The sequence below is a fragment of the Sminthopsis crassicaudata genome, chromosome 3 (assembly GCF_048593235.1).
Source record: "Sminthopsis crassicaudata isolate SCR6 chromosome 3, ASM4859323v1, whole genome shotgun sequence".
In the NCBI taxonomy this organism is placed as follows: Eukaryota; Metazoa; Chordata; class Mammalia; order Dasyuromorphia; family Dasyuridae; genus Sminthopsis; species Sminthopsis crassicaudata.
This window is the reverse complement of record NC_133619.1, coordinates 618,937,268-618,949,393: the sequence shown is the minus strand read 5'-3', so window position 1 is coordinate 618,949,393 and position 12,126 is coordinate 618,937,268. Positions and strand designations below refer to the sequence as shown.

The following is a 12,126-nucleotide window of genomic DNA, read 5'->3' as shown; positions in this document are numbered from 1 at the left end:
ACAATATATGTGTGCAGAATCGTATAGTTCTCTTGTTGCACAAGAAGAATTGGACTCAGAAGGTAAAAATAACCTGGGAAGAAAAACAAAAATGCAAACAGTTTACACTCATTTCCCAGTGTTCCTTTTCTGGATGTAGCTGATTCTGTCCATCATTGATCAATTTTCTCTTTTTCAAAGATATCCACTTCCATCAGAATACATCCTCATACAGTATCATTGTTGCAGTGTATAATGATCTCCTGGTTCTGCTCATTTCACTCAGCATCAGTTCATGTAAGTCTCTCCAAGCCTCTCTGTATTCATCCTCTGGGTCATTTCTTACAGAACAATAATATTCCATAACCTTCATATACCACAATTTACCCAACCATTCTCCAACTGATGGACATCCATTCATCTTCCAGTTTCTGGCCACTACAAAAAGGGCTGCCACAAACATTTTGGCACATACAGGTCCCTTTACCTTCTTTAGTATTTCTTTGGGTCTCTATCACTTTCTTGAAAGTCTAGGCTATCAACAAGACTGTGACTTAATCCTTGATTTGTAGTATTTGCTGATTTCCAAGGTATAAAATGTTCACACTGAAAATTTAACACAAGGTTCTCCTCCATCACCTGACTCCAGCATATCTCTGTGTATATGTATAAAATATATATAAATATATACCTATTCTTGAAGCTGGGGAAACTTTGGATTCTGTGGATGGCTTCTTTAAAAGGAGTCCTGTAATGTGCTCTCCTGGCAGTTACAATTACTAGTCTGTCCTAGGCCCAACAGAGTACCTTTGACCACTGACCTTTGCAGTGTGAACTCTACCTGGCTCGCCTCTTCTGAGGCCTTCAAAGGTCTCTGGCCACAACCTCTTGAATCTATAGTTTAATAACTGGTAGTGCGCTCAAGAACAGCCACAAGTAATCTTAAAAGCCTTTATTATACCTACTCACATAATGCCCTGACTGATGCCCTGACTTGTCCCGAGTGAACACCTGGTCAGAAGACCCACGTGTTCTCTACCAAACTCCTTACCTCTTTTGGCTATCCATCTCGGCTTAGCCACCCAGGCTAGGAAGCCAGGGTGAAGAGCGCCAGGTTAAAGAGAGCGACTGCTGCCTGCAGTGGGCTTATAAAGGGCCTGTGAGGTCACACACACAGCCAGTCAGCAAGAGAGTCACCCATTACGAAGCTATCTCAATGTGGCCAAGATCCCACCTACAAAGCAGTCCTAATATCCACAGAGATTACTTCTGGGCCTCAATCTCCCGATGCGCTGTGGCACTGCCCATTTAAAGGGCCCTTACAGAGTCCCATTTTATTGCACCTTGTAGGTTTTAAAAATATCTTCTGTTTCACATTATCTATATTTTAAAATACGTCCCTAATCCCTCTTCCTTCCAGAGAGTCATTTCTTGCAACAAAGAATAAAATAGGGGAAAAAAAAAGACCAATATAGCAAAACTAAACAACATATCAACTCAGTAAATCTTTATAGCCAGTATTCTACATCCATAGCTCCCTATCTCTACAAAGAAGCAAAAGTAGATATCATCTTTTGTTTCTTTTTTCAAGCCAAACTTGGTCATTATATTTAATCAAGTTTTGATTAATTTTTGTTATGTTCTTTCCATTTACATTGTTGTAATTGTTGTCTATATTGTTTCCTGGTTCTGCCCACTTAGCTCTGCAGCAGGTCAGAGAAATTTCCCCATTTCTTTTCTGAGTCATTATATTCTTTTAGAGTAATAGTAATGTGCAGCTTGTTTTTAAAGGAAAACCAGCAGATCTCTGTTTGGGTCCTACCACACGCATTCTTTTTTTCCCCCTTTCCTTTTAATTTTTGATAGTATTCCATTTCTCCAAATACAGTCAAAGAGAGTTCCCAACAACCATTCTTACAAGATTCTGTATTCCAAATTCTTTCCCCTCCCTCCACTCCTCTGTCCCTCCCTCAAGCAGCTAAACAGGTGAAAATATTATACTTCAATCTATATTTAGTCTTTATAATTCTCTGTCTGGATGTGAATGGCATTTTCTATTCCAAGTCTATTGGAATTACCTTGAATCACCGCATTGCTGAGAAGAACCAAGTCCACTATAGTTAATCATCACATAATCTTATTATTATATACAATATTCTCTTGCTTTTGCTCACTTCATTCATCATCAGTGCATGTAAGTCTTTCCAAGCTTTTCTGAAATCAGTCTATATTCATCATGTCTTATATAACAATAATATTCCATAACATTCATATACCATAACTTATTCAGCCATTCCCCAATGATGGGCTTCCACTCAGTTTCCAGTTCTTTGCCACTACAAAAAGAGCTGCTACAGTAATGCCAGAGAAACTGAGACAAGACTGAGATTAATTTTTAATCTTTTTAATGAGGAGAGGTTTTTTTTTTTAGGCTAGCCAGCTGACCAGAACTCATGTTCAAAAATCATTTGGCCCCGAGGGACTAAAGCAGGGACCTTTAATAGGATTTTTAAGTAAACAGGACATATAGCCTGAGTACACAATTTTATAGGGAACAAAGACAGATAAGGGGGAGAGCAGACAAGCCATAATTACAGGAGAAAACCATATCTTAGTCCTGACAGGATAAGGGTCAAAATAAGAAGGTTGAGGGCAGGAGGCAGTGTGGTGAGGGACAATACTCAAAAGGAGAGGGAATTACCCCAGCAAGGACTGAGATAGGGCACCTGGAGTTTTATGACTTAATGGCGTTTCAAAGGCTTCTTTTCTGACTCAATTCTCCCAGTCTTAATGGCAAGGAAGTGGGGAGTGGCCATAATAATTTTATTCAGGGCATAACACTACAAATCTTTTTGTACATGTACTACACTCATTCTTAGAGCAGTGGATAGAGTGCTGAACTTGGGACATTTTTATTGTTCATTTGGGGTTTTCTTGGCAAAGATACTGGAACAGTTTGCCGTTTTCTTCTCTATTTTACAGATAGGTAAGTGTGAGAAACATGGTTAAATAGCTTGTCTAAGTTACAGCAAGTAAATGTTTAAGTCAGATTGGAACCACAAGATGGGTCTTTCTGATTCCAGGTTAAGTGTCACTATACCACTTAGCTGCCCCTGAAGACCCGAGTTCAAATCTTCTGTCAGACACTTACTATGTGGTCCTGGGTAAATCATTTACCACCATTTTCAGCCACCATTTACTCATCTGCAAAATGGGAATAATAATAATAACTACTTTATAAAGTTGCCATGAGGTTTAAATGAAATAATTTTTGAGCTATCTCTTTGCTGCTCCCGTCCCCTCCTTGTGACCTGTCCCCTTTCTAAGTAGTTGAGATTCCCCAGCCTGTCAGTAGTCACTGAGCCTGCCCTTGTTCCTTCCCTCTGCAAAGATCAACTACTCCCAATGAGAAGAGGTCAAGATCTCCAGAGAGCAGAGTTGGGGGGGCACAGAGTCAACACCCTAACCCCATTTTCTACCCAACCCTCTCACTCCAACCACACATACTCATACAATCAATATGAGACCAAGATGGGAAACAAAGCAGAAGAGGATTATAATTTTGTCTTTAAAGTGGTGTTGATAAGGGAATCTGGAGTGAGAAAAATCAACCTGTTGTCAAGATTCACGTGAAATGTTCATCACACCCCACAACCATTGGGGTGGAATTTTCTCCTCCAACTGTGCTGCTGTCAAAGCCCAAATCCACAGCTGGGCTGGACCGATACTGTGCCATCACTTCAGCGTATTACAGAGGGGCACTTGGGGTCCTGCTGGTATTTGAGCTAACCAAACGTCAATGGAGCTGGCTGAAGGAGCTATATGACCACGCAGAAGCTACCATTATTGTCATGCTGGCGGGCATTAAGAGTGACCTGAAGAAAGGTGCCCACAGATGGGGCTCTCATGTTTGTTGAAAATAATGGACTTCTGTTCATGCAAACCTTAGCTCTTGACTCTACTAATGTTGAGATGTCCTTCAAAGCTGTCCATAAAGAGATTTTTACCAAGGTACCCAAGCAGTGGCAGAATAATGCCCACACCATCACAATCATTCTGGGAAGTGCCCAACCTGGCCAAGAGTTGGGATCTGGGGAGAAGGCGGCTTGCTGTAAGTATCATGTCCTGAAGCCTCTTTTGTTTGACTCTCCTTGTGAGTCTCAGCCCTAAAAGATGACCCCTTCTATTGCATCCTCATTAACCAGAGGGAGAGAGAAGGACCCAAATGTCTAGAAAGCCATTCCTGGTTGACCTTGAGGATCTGTGACTGATCATTTTTTTAGAGTGTAAGGGGGAATTTCTATAGTCTAATTCCACATCCCTTCCTTATTATCCCTGTATGTTCTCTCTCCTCTACACAACATTAACTAGCCTCTGGGATATCCCTGTGCCCTTTGAAAAGGTCAGCTGGCCCTAAACACTTTGCTCTTATTTTCCCAGGAATTCTATTGCTGGCTATTTTTTTGCTATGTTCCCCCAAGTCTCTCCAGCAATAGCCTACTCCACTAGATCTGACCAATAAAACTGTTTTGTAACAAAAAAAATGTGAATTATCATTGTCGTCATCATCACCATCATCTCAAGTTCTCTCTGTAATGACCCAAGAATTCTCTCTGCTCCAAGGTCACAAAACTGACATCCAGTGTTGACTTTGAGCAGAATTTGAAGCACCCCAGATTATAGGATAATGGATTCTAAGGTAAAAGGGTCTCACAGGCCCACTAATACTTACATTTTATTTTTTAAATAAAGGTCTGTAAAAAAAACAGAATCAGGACTAAAATTCAGAGGCATGATTCCACACCCACATTCTTACTCCCATCATTTCCAGGACTCCAGGTTCAATGGCAAAGGTAGAGGCTGTAGACTATTCCCAGTTCTGGAGGATCTTCTCAGGAAGGTGAGCTCTTCTTTATCAGGAGACTTTAGGAGACAGACCAGGTTTCAAGACCCAAGGAAGTGAATCCTTTTCTAACAAATAGAATATTAGGCCCTGTAGCCTGCACTGGAAGGTAAATAAAGGCAGAGACTTGTGTGGCCTCACACAAGTTATAGCACTGGACAAAAAGGGATTTCTCTGATCTGTCTACTCATAGGGCTGGTCCTAGCTGTGAGACATACTCTTTATCCAAGCAGTAAATTATAATTAAAGGGGGACTCCTCTGTGGTTCCCCAATAACTTAATAGATTAGAGAGACAATCAAAGTACCTGCTGCTGGTAAGCTGGTAAACTCCCTCCTCCTCTTTCAAGTGGTTGATTTACTGTGTAGCTTGTAGATTTGTTATTTAAATTCTCTGTTCATTTAGCTACAAATAAACTGGATGGGAGAGGAGTTATGAAAATAAGCTAAGTTTCCCCCTCTATGCCCAGTTGCCTCATTTCAATAAAATGACAGTATTAGGCTAGAGTTCTATAAGGGCCCTCTTGCTTTGAAACATAATGGTTACAATTGGAGTTAGTCTTTCCCTTTGCTTTGGAGATAGAGGAACAGAAAATATAAGAGAGAGACAGAGAGAGAGAGACAAAGAAATAGAGAGACAGAGAGACAGAGAGACAGAGAGCCAGAGAGAGCCAGAGAGACAGAGCCAGAGAACGAGAAAGACAGAGACAGACAGAGACAGAGACAGATAGATAAAGACAAATGGAAGGAGAGAGATACAGACAGACAGATGAACAGAGGGAGAGACAAAGAAAAGAAGGAGATAGAGACAAAGACAGAAAGAGACAAGACAACAAGAAACAGAGGGACAAAGATGGAGAGACAGAGACAGAAACAGAGAGAGAGGGGAGAAACAGACAGAGGCAAGAGAAACAGAGACACAAACAGAGATAGAGAAAAACAAAGAGACAGAATATTGGCCACTGTTTTACACATAGCAAACCCTTACCCCTCAAAACTGGGGCTCCCCATTATAGAGGAATGCTGCTCCACATGTTGAGAATGAAAAGAGATTATTGCTTGGGTGTGAACTGGCTTACAACTCAGAGATTCTAAGTACTTTCAAGACTGATTTTGACATGATGTCAAAAGTTTTCCATTAAATGCTCTAAATCCTATGACCATATAAGTCTAAGCACCCCCACACACACACACCTCACTCCTTTTTTTCATTAATTATACATTTTGAAAGACTGGGCAACTGACATGTGGCTGACTGTTGCAACACCTCTCGATTATATCTGCCTTTGAAATCTCAATTCTGCATTCCTTATATTCCTAAATTTTCCTTTTTCTTTTTCTTTCTTTCTTTCTTCCTTTCTTTCTTTCTTTCTTTCTTTCTTTCTTTCTTTCTTTCTTTCTTTCTTTCTTTCTTTCTTTCTTTCTTTCTTTCTTTCTTTCTTTCTTTCTTTCTTTCTTTCTTTCTTTCTTTCTTTCTTTCTCTTTCTTTCTTTCTTTTTCTTTTCTTTCTTTTTTTTCTTTTCTTTCTTTTTTTTCTTTCTTTCTTTCTCTTTTTTTCTTTCTTTTTTTCTTTCTTTTTTTCTTTCTTTCTTTCTTTCTTTTTTTCTTTCTTTCTTCTTTCTTTCTTTCTTTCTTTCTTTCTTTCTTTCTTTCTTTCTTTCTTTCTTTCTTTCTTTCTTTCTTTCTTTCTTTCCTTTTCTCTCTTTTTATTTAAAGCAATTCAAAGACTGATTTTGCTTTTGAAAAGGATTTATTTTATTTGGGCAGTAAAATAAAATTATTGATCCTCTTTTCTTATACATCATCTTAATTTCTTATTTTACCCTTCCCCCATTTCTCCATCCTTAATCCTTCCTTCATTAAAAAGACTAAAAAAAGAAAAAAAGCAGGTCACAATACTAACCAACACAATGACCATCCATATGATACATGTAATGTTTTACAATCATAGCCCCACCTCTAAAATTGAAATTTTTTTTTCTCAGTTCCTTTGGGCCATACTTAGTCATTATAATTACAGTTTTATTGCATAGTCCTTTTTGTTGACATTGCTCCTACTCACAAGATTACTTGAATGTCTGCTTCCCCTGGTTCTGATCACTTTACATCAGTTCATATAAGTCTTCCCATAATCTTTGACTATTCCTTATTTGACAGTTTCTTACAGAGCGGTACTATTGCATTCATGTGTCATAATTTGTGCAACCAAGGTCAAGTTGGTTTCTTGTGCTTTTCTATGATTGAAGACTAACTGAATCCTTAGGAAAGAATATCAGGTTACATCTCTAATAATGAGTCCAGGCATATCATAAACAAACTTAATTATCCTTGGGCTCCAGGACACTTAGTGATTTATCCAAAATGGCAGGAAGCTAGGGTTGAGACGCAGCTTTTAAAGCACCACTATCATTATTTAGGTTGTTATTTTCTGATAACTCTATAATTCCTTCCTTAGATGCTTGTTGAGGTCTGGTAATGACCCTGAGCTGTCAAAAGTGCACTATTCAGTGCAATTATGAAATGGTTTCTGTGGGCCAGAGAGTGTATAAGCATTTGCTAAACATCTATTAAGTGCTAGGTCTGTGCTAAGTTTCTGGGAGTACAGAGAAAAGCCAAAAACAAAGTAAGAACTCAAAGTCTAATGGAGGGGCCAACCTTCAGTTATGTACAAACGATATTTCCAGGATAAGTTGGATAATTCACAGGAGGAAGGCACCAGCTTTAAGAGGGGCTGGGAAGTAGTTTGTTTGTTTGGTTTGGTTGTTTTTTTAGACAGAAGATAAGACTTTAGCAGAAACCTGCAGGAAGTTGAGGAAGCCAGGAGGCAAAGGTAAGGAGGGGGAGAATTCTAGGTGTGGAGGAAAGAGATGATGAGAGTCCAGCTTGGGTAACAGCAAGGGATCCAGTGTCATTGGATCCTAGAGTACATGGTAGGGAGTACTAGAAAGGTAAAAAAAGGGCTTTAAGACCCAAACAATTGCCTCCAGAATCAAATACAAAATCTTTAGGGAGCCACCACTGGTGGTGATTGTTGTGATAGAATGATATGGTCAGACTTGATCTTTATGGAGATCACTTTGACAGTTGAATGAAGGATGGGTTGGAGTGGGGAAAAACTTGAGGCAGAAGCAATATATTTCCTGCTTGAGGTGATGAGGGTCTCCAACAGAGTAGTCTCAGTATTAAAGACAGTCCAGTTAATTGACATTTATTAAACACCTGTTACATGCTTTGTGTTAAATATATTTGTGCAAATACCAAAAAAAAAAAAAAAAAAAAAAAAAAAAAAAAAAAAGGCATAGGAGTGAACAATATAATGGGCATTGTGAAGGCAAAGGTAGAATGAAAGGGGCATGGAGGATAAATCTGAGAAGTCTCAAAGTAGTGCAGCTAGGTGAGAAATAAGGAGATAAGCTCTCTCCTTAAATCAATGTCTGGAGTTCATGGTCTGACTTTCCGGCCAGAGAGGCAGAGATAGTGATGGGCTGGGATCAGAGGAGGGAAGAAGGAATACAATAGAGACATCCCAAAGATAAAAGCAACAGATGGAGCAGGGCACGAGAGAAAGTGAAGGACCCAGAATGATCTGTATGTTGTTGTGAACCTGGAGGACCAAGAAGTTGATTTTTCCAAGGCTGTGTCCATGGAACCCAAGTTCTGGAGTATGGACCGAGGGATGGGACCCATAGTTCTCTTGGAGCTGATCTGGGGCTGGAGAGCTCATCACAAGTAGGAAGGAAAAGTCGCTGGTCACAGCAATTCATGAAACTGCCCATTAGGATCACAGAGCCTCTCTGGAAGGGATCTTAGAAGCCTTCTAGATCAGTCCCCTCATTTACTGATGAGGAAACTGAGGCCCAAAGAGAGGAAGGTTGTATAGGCAGTCAGCAGCAGAAACAATATTTGAAACGGAGTCCCCAGATCCCAACACGCCCAGTGTTATTTCCACTGTCATCTCACTCTGCCTAACTGTGGAAGGTTTGCTACATCTTGGATTGAAAAACTTCCAAACACTCCATTTTCAAGATGAGAAAGCCTCTAATTTCCTGATTTTCTATTACTTTCCTTCATATGTTCTCTTTATTACTAATGTAATCTACATGGACATTTTAATATACAAAAAGACAGAAAAAAAGGACATGTAAAGAACAAGATTTGTATTTCAAACTGAACAAGTTTGGGTATATTCAGAATGATATATTAAGAGACAGTATGACTTGTTGAGAAGAGAGCTGGCCAGGAAGACAGAGAAGGTTTCAAACCCTATCTGAAACATATACTGACTGGGTGACCCTGGGCAATAATAATATAACACCTAAAAGTTTGCAGAGTATTTTACAAATCTTATCTCATTGGATCCTCTCAAACACTTTGGGAAAGAGATGCTATTATTATTCCCATTTTGTAGATGAGGAAACTAAAGCAAACAGAAGTCAAACGACTTGGCCAGGGTGGCATAGCTAATCTCTAAGATCTTATATGCAAATCAATTTTTTCTAATCTTGTTATTTTTATTTTTTTAGTTGTGTGGACTTCTCCCCCTCCATTTAAAACTATTTTATTTTTTTCTAATTACATTCCTCAACCTCCTAGTGTGCTTCCTTTTTATTGAGTCATTTTGAGCTCGATTGAAGAACTACCCTTTCCTGTGTTCTCCCACTGTTTCACATTTACCATTCCCTGTGCCTATTGTATCCCTTTGTTTTGTCTGTAACTTGTTCCTTAAATAAATCTGACTTTTTTTCTTTCTGAGGCAATTGGGGTTAAGTGACTTGCCCGGGGTCACACCGCCAGGAAGTGGTAAGGGTCTGAGACCGGATTTGAACTCGGCTCCTCCTGACTCCAGGGCTGGTGCTCTCTCCGCTGCGCCCCCTAGCTGCCCCCGTGTCTTTGTTACCCCTGGTTTCTTTTGGATCTGAACCTAGAGTTAACTGACCCGCATTTTCAATGAGTGGGCAAATAGGAAGGATTGTAGGAAAGGCAGCTCCGAGTTGGGGGGTCCCTTAGCCCCAATTCATCGTTTCACTGAGATTTTTTTCTTGTGCAGCGCGCTAACTGTGGGGACACCTATGGAAGAATCGTACCCGTTTAACACATACATTGGATTGTTTGCTGTCTGGGGGAGGGGTTGGGGAAAGGGAGGGAGAAAAACTTGTAACGGTTTTGCGAGAGTGAATGGTGAAAACTGTCTTTGCGTGTTTTGAAAATTAAAAGCTACTAAAAATGTTAACAGGCAAAAAACCCCACAAAAAACCCTCCCCCTTTGTATTCATTTTGTATTGGTTTCCTAATTCCTTAAAAGGACCTTGCTTTGGGTGAAACTGAATGATAGGGGACTCTGAGGAAGAGTGGAAGGGTATGCTATATTATCTGCGTATTATATTATTGCTGTCCAGGGGAGGGGGGTTCTTTTATATATACTTGTATTACAAGCGTGTTTGCTCTCGCAGCCCCTTGCGGTGGGGGATGGTTTGGTCTGCGTGCATCCCCGACGCCCGGGACGACGCCGGCACACAGTAGGTGCTTGTTACAAGTTACAATGTATCTGTTCACCCCGATTTTTAAACCTGCCGTTTCTGCCCCGCCCCCTGGCTGCCTCCGCCTCCTTTCGGGGCCCCCTTCGGCAGCCCCCAGGGAATCCCGCACACACCGCGCGTCCCCTCCGTTGGAGCGGGGCCTCCTGCGGGCACCCGGCGCCGGCACAGGCGGAAGCGCGCCCATCGCTTTACGGGCAGAGCCAGTTTCCTCTCTGTGTCCGAGTTTCTTTCGGACTCGAGGTGAGCGTTAATTTTCCTGAAGTTTCCGACCCAGCGGGAAGGGAGAGGGGAGAAGCAGGTCTCCCGGCAGCCCGCCGACGGCTCGTCCGCAAGAGGAACTGAAGGGCGCGGAGTTGCCGGGTCACGCCCCGCCCCTTCCTCTCTCCTCACCGCCCCCTCCCCCACCCCCCGCAGGCGCCGGGAGCCCGGAGGAGTCCACCGTTCGGTCAAGGTCACTTAGAGTTGTGGCCCATATTTAAGAGCTGGTTCCCAGAGTCCCCGGCGTCCCGGGGTGGGCGTGGGGGGTGGGGCGGAGGAGGAGCAGAGGGGGGCGGGTGACAGGAAGGAGGCTGGAGCAGGGGCAGAAAAAGGAGGAGCCGGGGCCGGCCGGGCAGGTCTGCCTGGAAGAGTGGGCGGGGCGGAGGGGCGAGTCAATCGATGACTCGGCGCTCGCTCTCTCCCTCTCTAGGCTGGGCCCGGCCCACATCGCGGGCGCGGGCTCTATTGGTCGAGCCTAGTTGGGCCAGAGCAGCGGCGGGCGCCATTGAGGGGCCGGAGGAGGAGGAGGAGGAGGAGGAGCAGGAGGAGGAGGAGGAGGTAAAGCAGCTGAGGCAGCGGCAGGTGGGAAGCCGGGGGGCGCGGGAGAGACGGGGCGGAGTGGGACGGGCTGCGGGACCCAGGGGTCCTCTGGTCTGAGGCCTGACCGTCCCGTCCCCGAGGTGCGGCCGGGGCGGGGACCCCCGGGATCACCCCCGAGGCCGGCGGGAGTGGGGACCCAGCGGGAGAGGGTGGGGCCCTGGGGCTGAGGGGGAGGGTCACCTGAGGCTGTCAGCCTGCCGGGCCCCCGCGTGTGTGAACCCGCGTGACTGGGCTGAGCGTGTCAGCGTAAGGGACCCCGCGTCCGTGTGTGAGTGTGAGCCCACGTGACCGGGACCCTTCTGTGGGGTGAATGTGCCCGAGTGTGTCAGCGCGGGTGACCCCGACTGTGTGTGAGCGTGACACGCGTGACCAGGAGCGGACTGGGGCGGGGCGAGCGTGTCAGCGCGGGTGACCCCGAGTGTGTATGTGAGTGTGAGCGTGAATGAAATCACATGACTGGGACCCCTCCATGAGAGTGAATGTGTCAGTGTGAGCTATGTAATAGACTCACTCAGAAAGGGTGAGAGTGTCCCAGTGTGTCAGTGTGAACCATGTAGTAGACTCACTCAGAAAGGGTGAGAGTATCCCAGTGTGTCAGTGTGAGCCATGTAATAGACTCACTCAGAAAGGGTGAGAGTGTCCCAGTGTGTCAGTGTGAGCCATGTAATAGACTCACTCAGAAAGGGTGAGAGTGTCCCAGTGTGTCAGTGTGAGCCATGTAATAGACTCACTCAGAAAGGGTGAGAGTGTCCCAGTGTGTCAGTGTGAGCCATGTAATAGACTCACTCAGAAAGGGTGAGAGTGTCCCAGTGTGTCAGTGTGAGCCATGTAATAGACTCACTCAGAAAGGG

General features: G+C 43.5%; 1 protein-coding gene and 1 pseudogene across 3 annotated transcripts in view; both read left to right on the top strand.

Annotated features, from left to right (window-relative positions):
* Positions 1 to 2,998: 2,998 nt before the first annotated feature.
* LOC141564133 (ras-related protein Rab-25-like) lies at positions 2,999 to 4,637 on the top strand (annotated as a pseudogene).
* A 6,509-nt stretch (positions 4,638 to 11,146) lies between these two features.
* The window catches only part of VPS13D (vacuolar protein sorting 13 homolog D), a 324,514-nt gene continuing 323,534 nt past the window's right edge, over positions 11,147 to 12,126 (top strand). For 2 of the 3 annotated variants that reach the window (XM_074306230.1, XM_074306228.1), the window contains exon 1: positions 11,153 to 11,257. The gene's annotated coding sequence lies outside the window, so the exon portion shown is untranslated. Of the gene's footprint in view, positions 11,258 to 12,126 lie in introns of all 3 variants that reach the window. The other variant, XM_074306229.1, reaches the window with a different exon arrangement.